At 44.0% G+C, this 16,758-nt stretch overlaps 1 non-coding gene across 1 annotated transcript; it reads right to left on the minus strand.

The window, feature by feature from the left end:
• Positions 1–16,431: 16,431 nt before the first annotated feature.
• Positions 16,432–16,504, minus strand: Trnaf-gaa (transfer RNA phenylalanine (anticodon GAA)). The gene has a single exon. It is a non-coding gene; the product is annotated as a tRNA-Phe (tRNA).
• Between the last annotated feature and the right edge of the window lie 254 nt (positions 16,505–16,758).

Genomic DNA, 16,758 nt, shown 5'->3' on the forward strand with positions numbered 1-16,758 from the left:
AGATGTAAGCGATGCTTACCGCAATCTTCTATGTGACGTGAGCAGACTGGAGAAACCGCAGTTCAGCGACTTGAGGCCGCAGCCACAGCTTAGCCTCCCTCTACTGTCTGTGACTTCTGCACCTGCTTCTGTCCACATCCACCACGCAGCTCCTTTCCGCGTTTTCACCTTTTCAAACTGTAACAAACAGCTTGCTCTTATCTTTCCACTAACAAATTGCCCCCACAAATCCTCTGGCAAGATGCTGCGGCTCTGCAATGGCGTAATTGTTCCTTTGACAATATATTGCGCGAATGAATAGCAAAACGGCAACAAGCCAATGAACTGAATTTCATTCCCTCTTTTTTTTTTGCTGTGTCATACATCTTCCTGAGGCCACTTCTGACACACCAAACGGTGCCCATTCAGCCACCAACTGGCGTCACATTACATTGGCCAGTGAAAATGTTGAAAAACTTTCTACGAGGCTAGCTGTCACCTATGCTCCCACGTTTGAATATTAAGTGGGTCAGAGCTATTTTGTTATGTTTTTAGGAAATTGAGGAGATGCTTATCTACCATGTCTTTTAACAAGCTCCTAGCGCCTACAAACCATATCCAAATTGAAGGTGGAGAGGCAAATAAAGGAAAGGAAAGGCAGGGAGGGAATCACTGCTCGCAGATGCATCGGGGCATTAGGCGGAATCAGCGGCGACGAGTGGAAATGAGTGCCGGATTAGGATTCGAACCTGGCATCTCCTGCATACTAGGCAGGTGCTGTAATCTTTGTTTCTGCAAAGCTGTAGCTCCGTGTAGCTGTTTTGGTGGACCTCGGTACTTCCAAAGATAGACCGTAAAGAGAATTAATGTACCCAGAACCACGTACCATCCCAGTTTCTCGAGTGTGAAGGCTGCGGTGCTGCCATCCTGGCCAAGTCTACAATTCCCTTTGCTGGGTCAATACGTGGTTGATCTACAGAATTTCTGTTTACGCTGAAATATATGCGTGGTCGTGGTGTTCGCTTATTATGCATAACCACGGTCTCGTTATCATCGTCATCATCATCTTCATCTTCTTCTTCTTCTTCTTCTGTTTGCAGCACCTGCTTGGGTCTGCTTGCCTGTTCATCTCTCCTGTATCCTTCACCATGTTTGTCGAATCCATCTCTCTCTCTCTCTCTCTCTCTCTCTCTCTCTCTCTCTCTCTCTCTCTTCCACTAGGTCTCTTGCTCCATATTATCATTTTATGGACTCGTCCCGGTATCTTCCCAATCACTATTCTTTTAACTTGTCCATATCAACTTAATGTTGTCTTAACTATGGTCTTGTGCATCGATTTCTCTTTCACTACTCCTACCATCTCATTCTTGTCCTGGCTTCTATGACATTTCAGCTGGCAAGCCTGTGTCCTGAAACTTCGTGGCAGACCGAGACTCTAACTTGGGACCTTTTCCTTTCGCGGGCAAGTGCTTTACCAACTGAGCTACACAAGCACGACTCGAAGGCAAAGGTCCCGAGTTCGAGTCTCGGTCCGGCACACAGTTTTAATCTGCCAGGAAGTTTCATATTAGCGCACACTCCGCTGCAAAGTGAAAATCTGGAAACATCCCTCTGGCTGAGGATAAGTCATGTCTCTGGAATATCCTTTCTTCCAGGAATGCTAGTTCTGCGAGGTTTGCAGAAGAGCTTCTGTGAAGTCTGGAAGGTAGGAGACGAGATACTGGCAGAATTGAAGCTGAGAGGGCGGGTTGTGATTCGTGCTTGGGTAGCTCAGATGGTAGAGCACTTGCCCGCGAAAGGCAAAGGTCCAGAGTTGGAGTCTCGGTCCATGCACACAGTTTAATCTGCCAGGAAGTTTCGTATCAGTGCACACTCCGCTGCAGAGTGAAAATCTGGAGGTCTGTGTCCTGTTCAACTTTTCTTTGTTACTCACGTAAGTATAGGTGCATAATGAACTCGGTATAACATTTGTTTGCATTGTGATGGTACACCTTCGCTCCACACCTGGTTTCACACGCCCTGCCGGCATCGATTGTCCTGGTTTCTCTTTCACGTATCTCATTATCATTTCCTTCTGCTCTCTTCTTTAATGCTCTCCACGTGCTTGAAACTTCCCGCTTTCTTTAATACTTGCCCTCTGATATGTATACTCACTTCTAATCTCCTCTTAATCCTTACTGTCAACACACTTCGTTGATTTAAAGTACAGCCTGTAGTGCCCCACTCCTTCCACCTACACACTTAGCCATTCTTGAACCTTTTCTTCTTTACTTTGCAACACCATTAAATCATTTGCAAACGCCGTTATTTTTACATTTTCTTCTATGTGCTGTCACTCCTGCCATTATCTCCTCCTCAATTATGATAGTGTACTCCCTCGTTTCAGCCCGTTCTTCTCTTCAGACCAGTCTCTCTTCTCTCTTTCCGTTACACAACACACTTTCTGTATTCTGCCCACAGTCAACCTACTAACTCCCCTTTTCTCTCGGAGGAGCGTTAAACCTAGAAAACGCGTCTCTAGGTGGAAGATAGGGGGACGCTCGCCAGCATTTCTTGGCAGTTGAAGTGTAGAAAGGAAAACAATAACACACGTGAACCAGAAACACCGGAGGGAAAACTTCACTAACAATTCCAGCAACGAAAGTTACAGCAACCCGGTAGTGGGTAAAATACATGATTTCCAACATCGAACAATATTTTTTTTTCAATTTTTTTTGTCACTATTCGTCTGACTCGTGTGATGCGGCCCGCTACGAATTCCTCTGTTATGCCAAACTCTTCATCTCGGAGCAGTACTTGCACCCTACGTCCTGAATTATTTCCTGTATGTGTTCCAATCTCTGTCATCCTCTACTGTTTTCACCCTCTGTAGCTCCCTCTTGTACCACGGAAGTTAGTTATTCCCTGATGTCTCGACAAATGCCCTACGATCCTGTCCCTTCTTCTTGTCAGAGTTTTTCACATATTCCTCTCCTCGCCGATTCTCCCGAAAACCTCCTCATTCCTTACCTTATCAGTCCACGTAATTTTCAACTTTCTTGTGTAACGCCACATTCAAATTATTCGATTCTCTTCTTTTCTGGTTTTCCCGCAGCCCATGTTTCACTACCATACAATGCTGTGTTCCAAACGTACATTCTCAGAAGTTACTTCCTCAAATCAAGGTCTGTGTTTTATACTGTTAGACTTCTCTTGGCCAAGACTGCCCCTCTTACCAGTCGCAGTCTGCTTTAGATGTCCCCCTCGCTCTGACTATAGATTATATTGCTGATCGCTGGCAGATTTCCTTCATGTATTTCGTGATCTCCCAGTATGATTAATTTCTCACTATTGTCGTTTCTGCAACTTCATGTAATTTTCGTCTTTCTTCGATTTACTCTCAATTTATATTCTGCACTCGTTAGACCATTCCGTTCAGTAGATTCACTCAGAATAGCAATGTCATTAGCGATTGTTACCACTGATATCCTTTCCCCTTGGATTTCAGTTCCAGTCCCTAACCTTTCTTCTATCTCCGCAATTGCTTCTTCGATGTACAGATTGAATAGTAGGAGCGAAAGACCACATCCCTGTCTTACAGCCCTTTTAATCCGAGCACTTCGTTCACGATCTTCCAGTCTTATTGTTCCCTCTTGGTTCTTGTGCATATTGTATATTACCTGTCTCTCCCTATAGCTTACCCTCAATTTTCTCAGCATTGCGCACATCTCGCATCATTTTACACCGTCGAACGCTTTTTCCAAGACGACAAATCCTATGAAAGTGTCTTGAGTTTTCTTCAGTCTTGCTTCCATTATCCACCGCAACGCGAGAATTGCCTCACGCATACAGGAGATAGGCAAAATAATGTGAACACCTGTACTTACTTATGAATGGTTCATTAATAATGGGTTGTGCCCCTATTTTCCCGTAATACATCGGTGTGGCCCAGCGGTTCTAGGCGCTTCAGTCTGGAACCGCGCTACCCCTACGGTCGCAGACTCGAATCCTGCTTCGGGCATCGAGGTATGTGATGTCCTTAGGTTAATTAGGTTTCAGTAATTCTAAGTTCTATGGAACTGATGACCTCAGATGTTAAGTCTCATAGTGCTCAGAGCCATTTGAACCATTTGAACCGTAATACAGCTGCGAATCTTCTTGGAATACTGATATATGTTTTATAGTCTACAGTGGAATGTAATGCCGTTCTTCGATCAGAATCTTCTCTAACTCCTGAGGGAGGCGGAAATCTGCTTCCGAGTCTGCGCTCCAATAGCGCCCACAAGTGTTTGATAATGTCAAAGTCCGGAGACTGTTCTGCCCAGGGAAGACGCTGCGGTTCAGTTGCACACTCCTCCTGGACTGTAGCGTCCAGGCTGAGTGAATGGCTGCATTATCGTGCTGAAGAACGGCGTCATTGTTGGGGGACAACATTTGAATCATGGGGTCATGGGGTGCACCTGATCATCTAAAATGTACACGTAATCGTTGGCTGTAACACGGCCTTTGAGAGTAACGATGGGACCAGCAGAATAGCATGATATGGCTGCCCACACCATCACACTTCCACCTCCATGCTTAACCGTTGGAATCAAGAAATCCGGATTGTAGGCTTATTGTGGTGTTCTGCAGACGTTAACCCGGTCTGATGTTGGAAACAACGAGAACGTTGACTCGTCTGACCATATGGCGTGTTTTCACTGATAGACCACGATTTAAGCACCTGCACCATGTTTTACGCTTCTTTGTGTTGGTTATCCTCACTGATGGTTACGATATAGCAGCTTATGCATCAATATTCGCTTTATGGAGTTCTCGGCGGACAATGTACGGAGTCTCGAAGACGGCTACTGAGCTCAGGAATCATTTTAGCTGCCGTAATTTTGTGTCGTTCTGACACAATTCGTGTTAGCGTACCACGATCTCTGCCAGTTTGTTCCCACTATTACGTTTACACAGTTATGTTTTTTCATGTCTTGTGTAGGCTGTCATGACTGTTGAAACAGTTGCATTTGAATCATTCAATAAGTTGGCTGTGTTCCAGCTAATGGGGCCCCCACAATCTGCCGTCGTTGGAACTCTGTTAGGTCTTTCATTGCACGTCGACCTCGGCCTCTGACTGCAAATACGAAGTGTGCATTACTCGTAAACAACCCACACCGATGCCCAGACCGTGCTGAACACGCTCAGCCCAGCACGACAGGTGCCTTTCTGCGTTGTTGACTGTCGAACACAACCATCCCATTACTACCACTGTTCATATTATTTTGCTTATCCCCTGTATGTGCATAATATTCTACAAATTCTACCTTCAGTACTGTAAGTGAAAAATTGATCTGGATCGTGTTTACACTGTTTCCAGCACACATCGTAACTGAGTGCACACGTCTGGCGGAAAGCGAAATTCCTCTGACTGTGTTGGAGGGCAGCTATTTGTTTTCAAGGTATACCAATAAATGTGCCCTCGGGTATTTATCTCTTTTGAAGCACAGGATTTGCATTCGGGAGGACACTGGTTCAAAGCAGTGCCCTTCTACTCAAATTCGCTTTTTCAGTAGTTTCCTTGCATCGCTTGGGGCAAATGCCGGGACGGTTCATTTAAAAAGAAAATATAATGTTAATTATAATCGCTCTTGAGTGCAAAATGTTTATTCACATGACCGGTTTCGATCAACGCCGAAATAGCGGGAACCACGGAAGCAGACCATAGAGGAAACAAAGTCTACTCCAGCGCCGTGGATATAGAAACCGCCCTTTATTTTCTATCGTACAAAAACGATAATTTTATTATGTATTTTAATTTTGACAAGTACAGATTTTAACCTTGACAAGTATTGATCTAAACTAAGTATTTTTATAGAGATAAAAGCAAATTAGAAAAATCTACTTAATACAGTACGTGCATATGTAATGTAACAAATGTGCCAGACGCCACCTGTCGGCAATAGTTTAATAATTAATATAAATGACGTACATTCTGCCAACCAAATTAATGTGACGCAGCATGTGAAGTTTTCTGAGTGTGGACAGGTTACCCCTGTAACCGAAATTGTAGGTACGTTCTGTTACATTTGATGTTGATCAGATAGGACGAAATAAACTTGCATTTCTGAAACAGTGAATTAGTATCACTGTCATTTCAGATCTGAAGATGGTTCTAGAGGAACCGAAACCGGTCATGCGAATAAACATTTGCAATCAAGACGGATTATAATTAAGATTATATAAAAAGTGATTGCGGTATCCCTGCAGACATTATGTCTGTTTTTGCAATAAGAAAATGGTTTACTTCATTCCTCATCTTTCCAAAAACCTAGTTTGTGTCCCATCTCTATTGACCTTCTCGTCGACAGAACTTGTATTTCTCGTCTTCCTCCATCGTTTGGTTTATATCTCTGGATGCTTAAGTTTATAATACTCAGAATTTTATCGCCGGAATTCATAAAATCATTGAGGTTTCTTGGAGGACGAAATGGACTCGCGCTGTTGACTCTCTCTCTCTGTTTGTGTGTGTGTGTGTGTGTTTGCCCGCACATTCGTGTCGCTTACGGGACGCCTGTCACACACGCAGATAAGACGTGGTGAAAGCTTCGACACGCATTCCGTGCAGCTTTGTCCGCAAGCCCTTTCCGGAAACTATGCTCCGCAACGGGACTTGGCAAACCTGCAGGCTACAGTCATGACTGCGTCTGCCCAAACCGGGACACAGCACAGGGTGGAAAAGTTTTCGAACTGCAAACAATGCCTTTCCCGAGGAGGCGTTTTGCAACACATTCTTCAATAATATTTCAAACGTACCTACGTTTATTTTCGGTGTGTAATCGACCCCGATTAGAAGATACACAAATCTATAGTCTCTGTTTATTTGTTTATCTATCAGGCATTCGGAGAATGCTCAGGAAGCAAAGACAGTTGCACTCGCGATACTAGAAAGACAGGGAGAATGAGGTCAGGAAAAGTTAGTAGAGGCTCGTGCTGTTGTAAAAAGAGCGATACGCGAAGCATACAACCACTACCAACGCCAAACCTTAGCAAAAGATCTTGCTGAAAACCCAAGGAAATCGGTAAGCAGGTCGAAGGCTTCCATCCAGTCACTCACTGATCAGTCTGGCCTGGCAACGGAAGACAGCAAAACTAAAGCTCAAATTTTAAATTTAGCGTTTGAGAAATCTTTCACGCCCGAGGATCGTACGAACATACCGCCGTTTGTGTCTCGTACAGATTCCCGTATGGAGGACATAGTGATAGACATCCCTGGGGTTGTGAAGCAGCTGAATGGGTTGAAAATAAATAAATCACCAGGCCCTGATGGGATTCCAATTCGGTTTTACAGAGAGTACTCTACTGCATTGGCTCCTTACTTAGCTTGCATTTATCGAGAATCTCTTGCCCAATTTAAAGTCCCGAACGACTTTAAAAAAACGAAGGGGACGCCCGCATATAAGAAGCGTAGAAGGACCAATATCCTTTTCATCGGTTTGTTGCAGGTTTCTCGAACATATTCTCAGTTCGAATATAATGAATTCCCTTGAGACAGAGAAGTTGCTGTCCGTGCATCAGCACGCCTTTAGAAAGCATCGTCCCTGCGAAACGCAACTTGCCCTTTTTTCATATGATATCTTGCGAACCATGGGTGAAGGGTATCAGACGGATGCCATATTCCTTGACTTCCGGAAAGCGTTTGAGTCGGTGCCCCACTGCAGACTCCTAACTAAGGTCCGAGCATATGGGATTGGTTCCCAAATATGTGAGTGGCTCGAAGACTTCTTAAGTAATAGAACCCAGTACGTTGTCCTCGATGATGAGTGTTCATCGGAGGTGAGGGTATCATCTGGAGTGCCCCACGGAAGTGTGGTAGGTCCGCTATCGTTTTCTATCTACATAAATGATCTTTTGGATAGGGTGGATAGCAAAGTGCGGCTCTTTGCTGATGATGCTGTGGTGTACGGGAAGGTGCCGTCGTTGAGTGACTGTAGGAGGATACAAGATGACTTGCACAGGATTTGTGATTGGTGTAAAGAATGGCAGCTAACTCTAAATATAGGACAATGTAAATTAATGCAGACGAATAGGAAAAAGAATCCTGTAATGTTTGAATACTCCATTAGTAGTGTAGTGCTTGAGACAGTCATGTCGATTAAATATTTGGGCGTAACATTACAGAGCGATATGAAGTGGGACAAGCATGTAATGGCAGTTGTGGGGAAGGCGGATAGTCGTCTTCGGTTCATTGGTGGAATTTTGGGAATATGTGGTTCATCTGCAAAGGAGACCGCTTATAAAACACTAATACAACCTATTCTCGAGTACTGCTCGAGCGTTTGGGATCCCTATGAGGTCGGATAGAGGGAGAACATAGAAGCAATTCAGAGGCAGGCTGCTAGATTTGTTACTGGTAGGTTTGATCATCACGCGAGTATTACGGAAATGCTTCAGGAACTCGGGTGGGAGTCTCTAGAGGAAAGGAGGCGTTCTTTTCGTGAATCGATACTGTTGAAATTTAGAGAACCAGCATTCCAGACTGACTGCAGTACAGTTTTACCGCCGCCAACTTATATTTCGCGGAAAGGCCACAAAGATAAGATAAGAGAGATTAGAGCTCGTACAGAGGCATATAGGCAGTGATTTTTCCCTCGTTCTGTTTGGGAGTGGAACAGGGAGAGAAGATGCTAGTTGTGGTACGAGGTACCCTCCGCCACGCACCGTATGGTGGATTGCGGAGTATGTATGTAGATGTAGGCTCCACGAGACCACGCAAGCGATGCTTCATGGTCTTTGGACGAATCAGTACATAGTTTACAGAATCCATGCGTAGAGGTATCATAAAAATGTATGTACTGTATGGATGTATGTTCCACACCTCCTCCTAAACCACAGGACCGATTTCAACCAAACTTGGCACACACATCACTTACTGTCTAAATGAATCGCTGATTGTTTGAGCATCACATGCCTATGAAGAGGATGGGAGCGGAAAAGCAGTGTAGCTCACGACTCGAGAGTACTCATACCTTACTGAACCAGTATTTGAGACTGAGAGCACTTTGTCACTTGCAACAGACTTTACACTTAATTTCAAACCTTTACAAAATGATGAAAGGGAAAGTTTATCGCTTCCTACGTGTTTGTTGTTCACGCAGCAAAACTTCCACCTGAAGCTCCTTTGTTACTATTTGCGACAGATATTGCAGACTTTTTTAAATGGCGCCTCTGACTGTCGCAGCAAAATTATCTCATTTATGACACATACATCAAGAGATACGACCTCACTAACTCCGTTCGCTCACATTTCCCAGAGAGTTTCCACATATACCACCGAATGTATCTACAAAATGTGTCATTGTACGACGTCATAATCATTGAGATCTGTGAAAATGAAACGGCAGCAAGAAATTCTGTAAATCTACAAGGTGGATAACTTTGCTTCCGCCGTTTCTTCCCCAACATTTGAGGCTTTAATGAAACAAATTGGTTACACACGTATCATTCAAAGTATCATTCCCATCTTTCGGGCAGTGCACGAATCCAGCGTCGAAAAAATTGTTCATCTTTTGAAGCGATTCACAAATCGATCCAATTTGTGACTTTTTCCTGAGATCGGAAGTGTTGGTCAGCCAGACCGTGCTGCATTGATCTAAACAGGTGATAGTCAGAGGGAGCAATATCAGAGAATACGGCGGTTGGGACTTTCAATTTAAACGTTTCCAATTATGTTTCGACCTCTTTTGCAACGTGGGGTCGAGCGTTGTCGTGCTGGAAAATCACTTTGTCGTGCCTCTCGCTGGATTGCGGCCGTTTGTCTTTTACTGCTCTTCTCAGACAAAATAATTGTGTTTGATAACGAGCACCTGTGAATGTTTCACTTGATTTTAAAACCTCATAGTAGAGACGCAGAGCTGGTCCCACCAAATGCAGAGCATGATCTTGGAGCCGTGAATATTCGGTTTGGGCGTCGACGTGGAAGCATGGCCGGGATATCCCCATGATTTTTTGCATTTATGGTTATCGTAATGAACCCATTTTTCGTCTCGGTCACAATGCGATGCAGAAATCCCTTCCATTTTTGCCTCTGAAGCAACTGTTTACAAACATATAAACGCAGTTCAACGTCTCTTGCTTTCAGCTCACACGGGACCCAAGTTCCTCTGAATCATGCCCATAGCTTTGAGACGTTTTGAAATGGCTTGCTGTGTCACTCCCACTAATCGTGCCAATTCTTCTTGAGTTTGACGCGAGTCTTCATTCAGCAATGTCTCCAATTCTGCATCTTCGAAAACACTCTCTCTCCCACCACTATGCCCGTCTATGACGTTAAAATCACCTTCCTCGAAGCGTTGAAACCACTCATGACATGTTCTTTCACTAATAGTGCCTTTATGTACGTACTTGACATCATTCGATGAGGCTCAGCCGCTGTTTTCTTTATATTGAAACAAAACAGTAACACCTCCCGCAAATGACGAGAATTTGTCTCGTAAACTGACATTTTCAATAAAGAACAACTTCATGATGCAGACACAAATCGACTAATGTTTGAATGAGGTTTTGTTGACCGAGGTCCAAGTTAACTGCCTGACTTGTGCGATCAGTTTCTTTCGACCGCTATTTGCTGTTTTCGCCACCTATCGGCAAACGGCGGAAGCAAAGTTGCACACCTTGTACATGTGCAATTTGTACAAATACGTGTGAAATATCGTAAATATATGTGAAGTACAGGGTGTATTTAAAAAAAAATCATCCGATTCGGAACGTCTATATTCTACAATGAATTTCGTTTTTTGATGAACGCGAAACTCAAAAAGTTTTTCGTCATACCTCTTCATAGGTGTTGAAATGCCCCCCTCGAGATCCACGGCATATGTCAATAAGATATTCAAGTTGTTCCCACACTCCACTCTCTGGAGTTACAGCTTCCACAGCTGATTCATTGTTGTTGGTAACAGAGGCACATAAACCGAGTCTTTTACAAACCTGCCCCAAAATAATTACATACAGTCAGTTCCGGTGACGTCGGAGGCCAGTAATGTAAAGCTGAATCATTTGGTCCAGTGCGATTGATCCACCGTTCAATATTCCTTAGATTAAAAATTTTCCGCCCTTGTCAGTGTTGCGGAGCCCCATGCTGTTGAGAAATGAAGTCGTTCTAATCAGTATCCAACTGTGGCAAAAGAAAGTTCTCAAGCATATCGAGGTACGTGCTTCCTCTAACAATGTTCTCGGCAAAGAAAAATTGACCATAGATCTTTTCCTGTGAAACTGCACAAAACATATTAAATTTTGAAGCGCCCCTCATGTTCATTTGGTTGTTCCGTACACCATATTCTCACATTATGATGATTCACCTTTCCATTTAAATAGACTGTTGCCTCGTCACTATACACTAAGCGTGGAAGAAAACTGTCATTATATGCCAAGAACGAAATTACAGAGCTCCGTACCTGTCGCCATCACGAAGAGCTTGCAGTAGCTGAATTTTGTATGGTTTCGTGTGTAAACGTCGACGCAACACACGCGAGACAGACATCGGCGGCATGTTGAGCTGTCGAGCTGCACGGCGAACGGATTTCTGCGGACTCCTTGTGAAACTACAAATGGCGGATCCGTTCGACACATGTGTCAGACACTCGGGGACGGTCCGGCGATTTGCCTTTACACAAACAACCTCTCTCTCGGAATTGACCATGCCATCGTCTAATGCCCTGTGCTGTAGAAGGATCCACTCCATATGCAGTACGAAAGTCACGCTGAACAGTTATTACTGACCCGCAGTGTGCAAAACGTACAACACAAAACACTTTCTGTTGTCACATTTTACTAGAACTGAAGTGGGCGCACACCGCTGCCACCTAGCGGGAACCATGTAAAACTCGAGAGTTTCCTCTTCCCAACAGTATGTTGTTCACACACATATGTCATATAACATAATAATTATGATTTTAAAAAAATAGTATGATTATTTTTGATACACTATGTATATTTGTCATGTGCGGACGTGGGAAGGACACAGTGACTCTGTGGGGGGTGTGGGGGGGGGGTGAGAATCAGTAGCCTCCTATTGGAATAGGACTGATAATGTGGAGAAGGGAGGAGGAGAAGGTGGAGGAGGAGGAGAAGGAGATGGTCAGACAGAGAGCGGGAAAAGGAGATGAGCACTGACAGGGGAGGCAGGAGAGGGGGAGAAGAGACGGCCAGAGGGGGAAGAGGCAGATGAGCAGAGAGGCAGAGAGAGGGGCAGGGGGAGATGGACAGAGAATGCAGGATGGTGGTGATGTTTGGTCTTTGGGGCATTCAACTGCGTGGTCATCAGCGCCTGTACAAAGTCCAATTTGTACACAGTCCATTTTTTACACCATCCCCTCTAGCCCTTCTCACGAATGATGATGAAATCACGAGGGCAACATAAACACCCACAGTCCCTGGGCAGAGAACCCAGCCTGGCCGGGAATTGAACCCTGATCCAGAGGCAGCAACGCTAGCCACTAGACCACGAGCTTAGAACGAGTGGAGAATGAAGGAGAGGGCATGAAGGAGGTGGACACACGTGTGGAGATGGAAGAGATGGGCAGAGAGAGAGGAGAAGGACGAGATGGGCCAATAGAAAATTGGAATAAATACATATCGGGCAACACCAGGTACTCAGCTACTGGCGATTATAAAGTTATAAATAAAAGAACTAAACCATTAATAAAACAACTGGTGAGGGAGTTTATAAAGAAATAACACACTACAAAGAAAAGTTCTCAACTTCTACCAGGCACTTCTGTACAGAATGGAAGCCTTTCAACTTGCATTTGAGTACTGGCGATTTATGACTCAGTTTTTTTTAAAGTTCTGCTGAACGTCTATTGAAAAAAAATCAGCTGAAAAGAGCAGATCTTTCTGCAGAGTAGGAAGTATTATCCGAGTGGATAGCCTTGGTGTATATACTTAAGTGTGTTGTCGTCGTTTTATTTAGAGTTTTAATCCACGGATGCACTTGATGTCTGAGGTCATACTGTCATCTGAAGAACAGAGCAGCATTATATACAGTAAACACACACAACCAGTGTACAATAAAAGTCAAGTGTTCAGTTCAAAAGTTTTCGAAAACGCCGAAAATGGGACCAGAACGACGCATACGGAATAATAATGTCACAAAAGCGCCACTGAAAATTTTTCGTAATTAAAAAGAAGCAAAAGTGTGTGTTGCATAGAGGGACCACATCTCGAGCAATCCAGGAACAACTATGCAACGACTGAAAAATGCGGGCAAGTGCCAGTAGCACTCGTGCTCTGACGGTTCTGTACAAACTTAAGTGTACAGATAATACTGATAATTTCGTATGGCTCAGTGGCCTGGTGTTACTCTTATACTGGGCGCTACTTCTGTGACCTGCGTGTTCCTCAAACTGACCCCAGGTATCCAACCAGCGAAAGGGGACGTGCAGTTTAACGTCGGACCTGGACCGAGTGTTGCTTCAGGTGGAGGCTGGGTTAAAGCGAAGACTACACAGTCCGTGGCCTGATCGAAATTCTGTCCTGTGACGTCTCGGTTTTCCCATCAGAACCACCACGTATGGAGGTAGTTCAGCTATAGATTCTGACAAATGAGTTTACAACTATCAAAAAATGTGACCTATATGGCCGTATCTTTTAATTACATCTACTTAAAATCTCAAATATTTACACTGATAACGGAGCGTAGGCCTTAGTATTTTATATAATTTTCAACTAGATACCGCTACCCATATTTGAGGAAATGGAGTTTAATAGCCGGGCAGACAGGCAGAACGCACAACAAATATGAATAGTTATAAATTAACGATTTTAGTACATCTCACACTAACATCGACGTCACTGGTGTGTAGGAGGGCCCCCTGATGCGCCTATTCCTAGTCATAGCTGCACTCACCTCAGCGTAGCAGGATCAGGATAAGTCGACTTCAGGACTTCGGATAGCATGGTACATCACGACAGGTCATTGTGGGTCATCACCACCTTCTAGAGCAGGATTGGGGACGCTGTAACACACTTTGAGGATATAATCTCAAACTTCAGCGTCACCTGCAGACTGCACACACCAGACCAAAAGATTTCAGTCGAATTCCTGGAGCAGTGTCCTTGCCAGTCAACTGAGCTGACGACAGAAGTCATCAGAATTTCCACTGTGTCACTGGCATGAGGCATCAGCCAAAGCTGACGAGAAGACACAGAACTGTAAATCTGAATTAACAAATGTGAACTTTCTAATCATGTTTTATTGATGCTAAAAGACCCTCAACAGGTTCCACAACACCATCCTGTCGGTGTAGAGGTGTCTCTGCTCGACCCTGCTGGAGAATGTTGTTTCACTATGTACACCACAGGCCATTAAAATTACATCATGGAGGTGTCTCTGCTCGGCTCTACTACAGAATGTTGTTTCGCTATGTACACCACAGACCATTAAAATTACATCAAGGTAGTGGCGTGTAACCAATACCAAAGTGAGATGACATATACTACATGCTCAGATAGCAAATGATCAGTATTTCAGTGCAACGGTAAAAAATGTTTACGTGTTACGCCACCTACATTCTGTATAAAAGGAAAGGTTACATAGCTGATTTCTCTCTGAGAAATCACATTTGAACGTTGAATAGTTGTGAGAAGACAGTGTTGCACCTTGTCTGAGTGGAAGAAACGCCTACCGGCATGTGTCTATAATGAACAGCGACAAGATAGTGGTCTACCAAGACAGCACTTTATCAAGGCGAGTACGTATCCACATGGATAGTGCGGTGTTGTCTGGAGCACTAGGGCGACCACCGCTGCGGCTTTACTTGACGTTTCGGCAGAGACAGGACCAGTGACAGAATGCGCCCAGTGAGAACTCTGGCCTCTGGTTGTCGCCATGTTGTCTCTTGAACCAGTCCTGGTTCTGAGTACAGCACCGTGACTGATGTATCTGTGTGCGCCGGGCCTGAGAGGAATGGTCATTGCCAGATTGCATTCATCATCCTCCTACAAGCCCAGCACCTGCGGTTGGAGACCAGACAGCGAGGTCATCATCCTAATCGGATTAGGGAAGGATGGGTAAGGAAGTTGGCTTGCCCTTTCAAAGGAACCATCCCGGCATTGGTCTGGAGCGATTTAGGGAAATCACGGAAAACCTAAATCAGGATGGCCGGATGCGGGATCGAACCGTCGTCCCCCCAGCACCTGGCATGTGGGTTTCCCACCGAGTATGCAAGAACAACATCTGTGATTCATGTAACTGATAATCTGGATAGCAGATATTGTAGTTCTGACGTTTTAGGGTCATTAATTGTACCGTACTTCGATACTTCAGTGATGTTATCTTCCAGCAAGATACTTTTTCTGTTCTGGTTACAGCTGTGTTCGTCTGTCACCATGGCGTGCTCCAGATGTCACACCCACCCACAGGGAACATCTGGTCATGGCTTGCCACCATTCGCCCCCCCCCCCCCCCCTTTCCCTCTCCCATTACGTTTGATGAGCTCTGGCACAGACCTGAAGCAGCATCTCTCTCATCCAATCTCAGTTAGACTCCGTATCCACCTGGGTCAGAGCCGTTGTCGCTGTCATACGTGACAGCTCCGTGTTCTGCACATTTTGTATACCCATAAATCACAAAAAATTTAATTGTGTTTTCTTTCTGCCATATTGTACAGGAACAATAAACAAAATTTCCTTTTCTGCCAATCTTCCAGGTGCTGCAATTTTAACGGCCAGCAGAGTGTACCGAACGATGGTGTTTGGCGGGAGGGGAGAATGAATCTGAAATCTGCTTTTGTCAAGGCAAAGTACAGTTATCGATGTATCTCCATCATTTTTTCATCAATCAGAATCGATTAAAATATCGCGTTTTAGGTGTAACCTGCATCAAGAGTCTTATTTACAAAAAGAATTGTCAAAAAATTAATGATCAGTGCCGTATAGAATCAGTATTGGTAGATTAGTGTACGGAAGCTATGTTACTGCGATGTTACTGCGAAAGAAAAGTGGTTCTGATTTCCAGTGTATGTCAGTAATTTTATGCATAAAAGGAAACCAATAGTGAAGAACTGTATGATGAGAGTAAATACAAGTAAAATGCCTGCGTCGAAGATATTTGGACAATTAGAATAATTTTATGTCGTAACCGAAAGTGTATGTTGTATCACATCAGAAGCTTCGTTTGTTTTGTTCCTCTTTGTGACTACGATTTTCGCACCCAGTCTTTTCCACGCAACTTTTCTGAGCAGTTTCCTCCTAATACAGTATCTGAACTGAGAAACATTTTTTTTTGTTTTTTTTTTTTTAGAAATTTCGGCCCCACGTTGTTGCTACATGTATTTTGTTTTTTTAAATGATGTGTGGAGAAGTGCTTGTAAAAACGTAACGCAGAAGCACAGCACATAACAAACACCTGCATATTATGTAATATTATTCATTATTCATTATTTTCTTATTACTTTACCATTGTATGTGATTAATTCGAATTAAAATGTATGCCGAAACCCGGGATCGAACCAGGGACCTTTAGATCTTCAGTCTAACGCTCTCCCAACTGAGCTATTTCGGCACGTGTTGGTGTCTACCACAATTTGTACTGAGTCGAAACTCGTCAATGAGATATGTTACCATAACTAACTTCTTTTAATATTTATACCGAAAGCGAAGCTATTGCTCAAAAACACCACGTAGCTACGAGACTGTGCTGTCTTCGTTGGGAGCGCCCATCCCGCCTGACTTCGTGCAGAGGCGATCGATGGGATGCAATGGGAATTTGCATTCTGGTAAAAGACATTCCTATCTAGAGAAGAATTACCGATAAGT

The sequence above is a fragment of the Schistocerca gregaria genome, chromosome 9 (assembly GCF_023897955.1).
Source record: "Schistocerca gregaria isolate iqSchGreg1 chromosome 9, iqSchGreg1.2, whole genome shotgun sequence".
Lineage (NCBI taxonomy): Eukaryota > Metazoa > Arthropoda > Insecta > Orthoptera > Acrididae > Schistocerca > Schistocerca gregaria.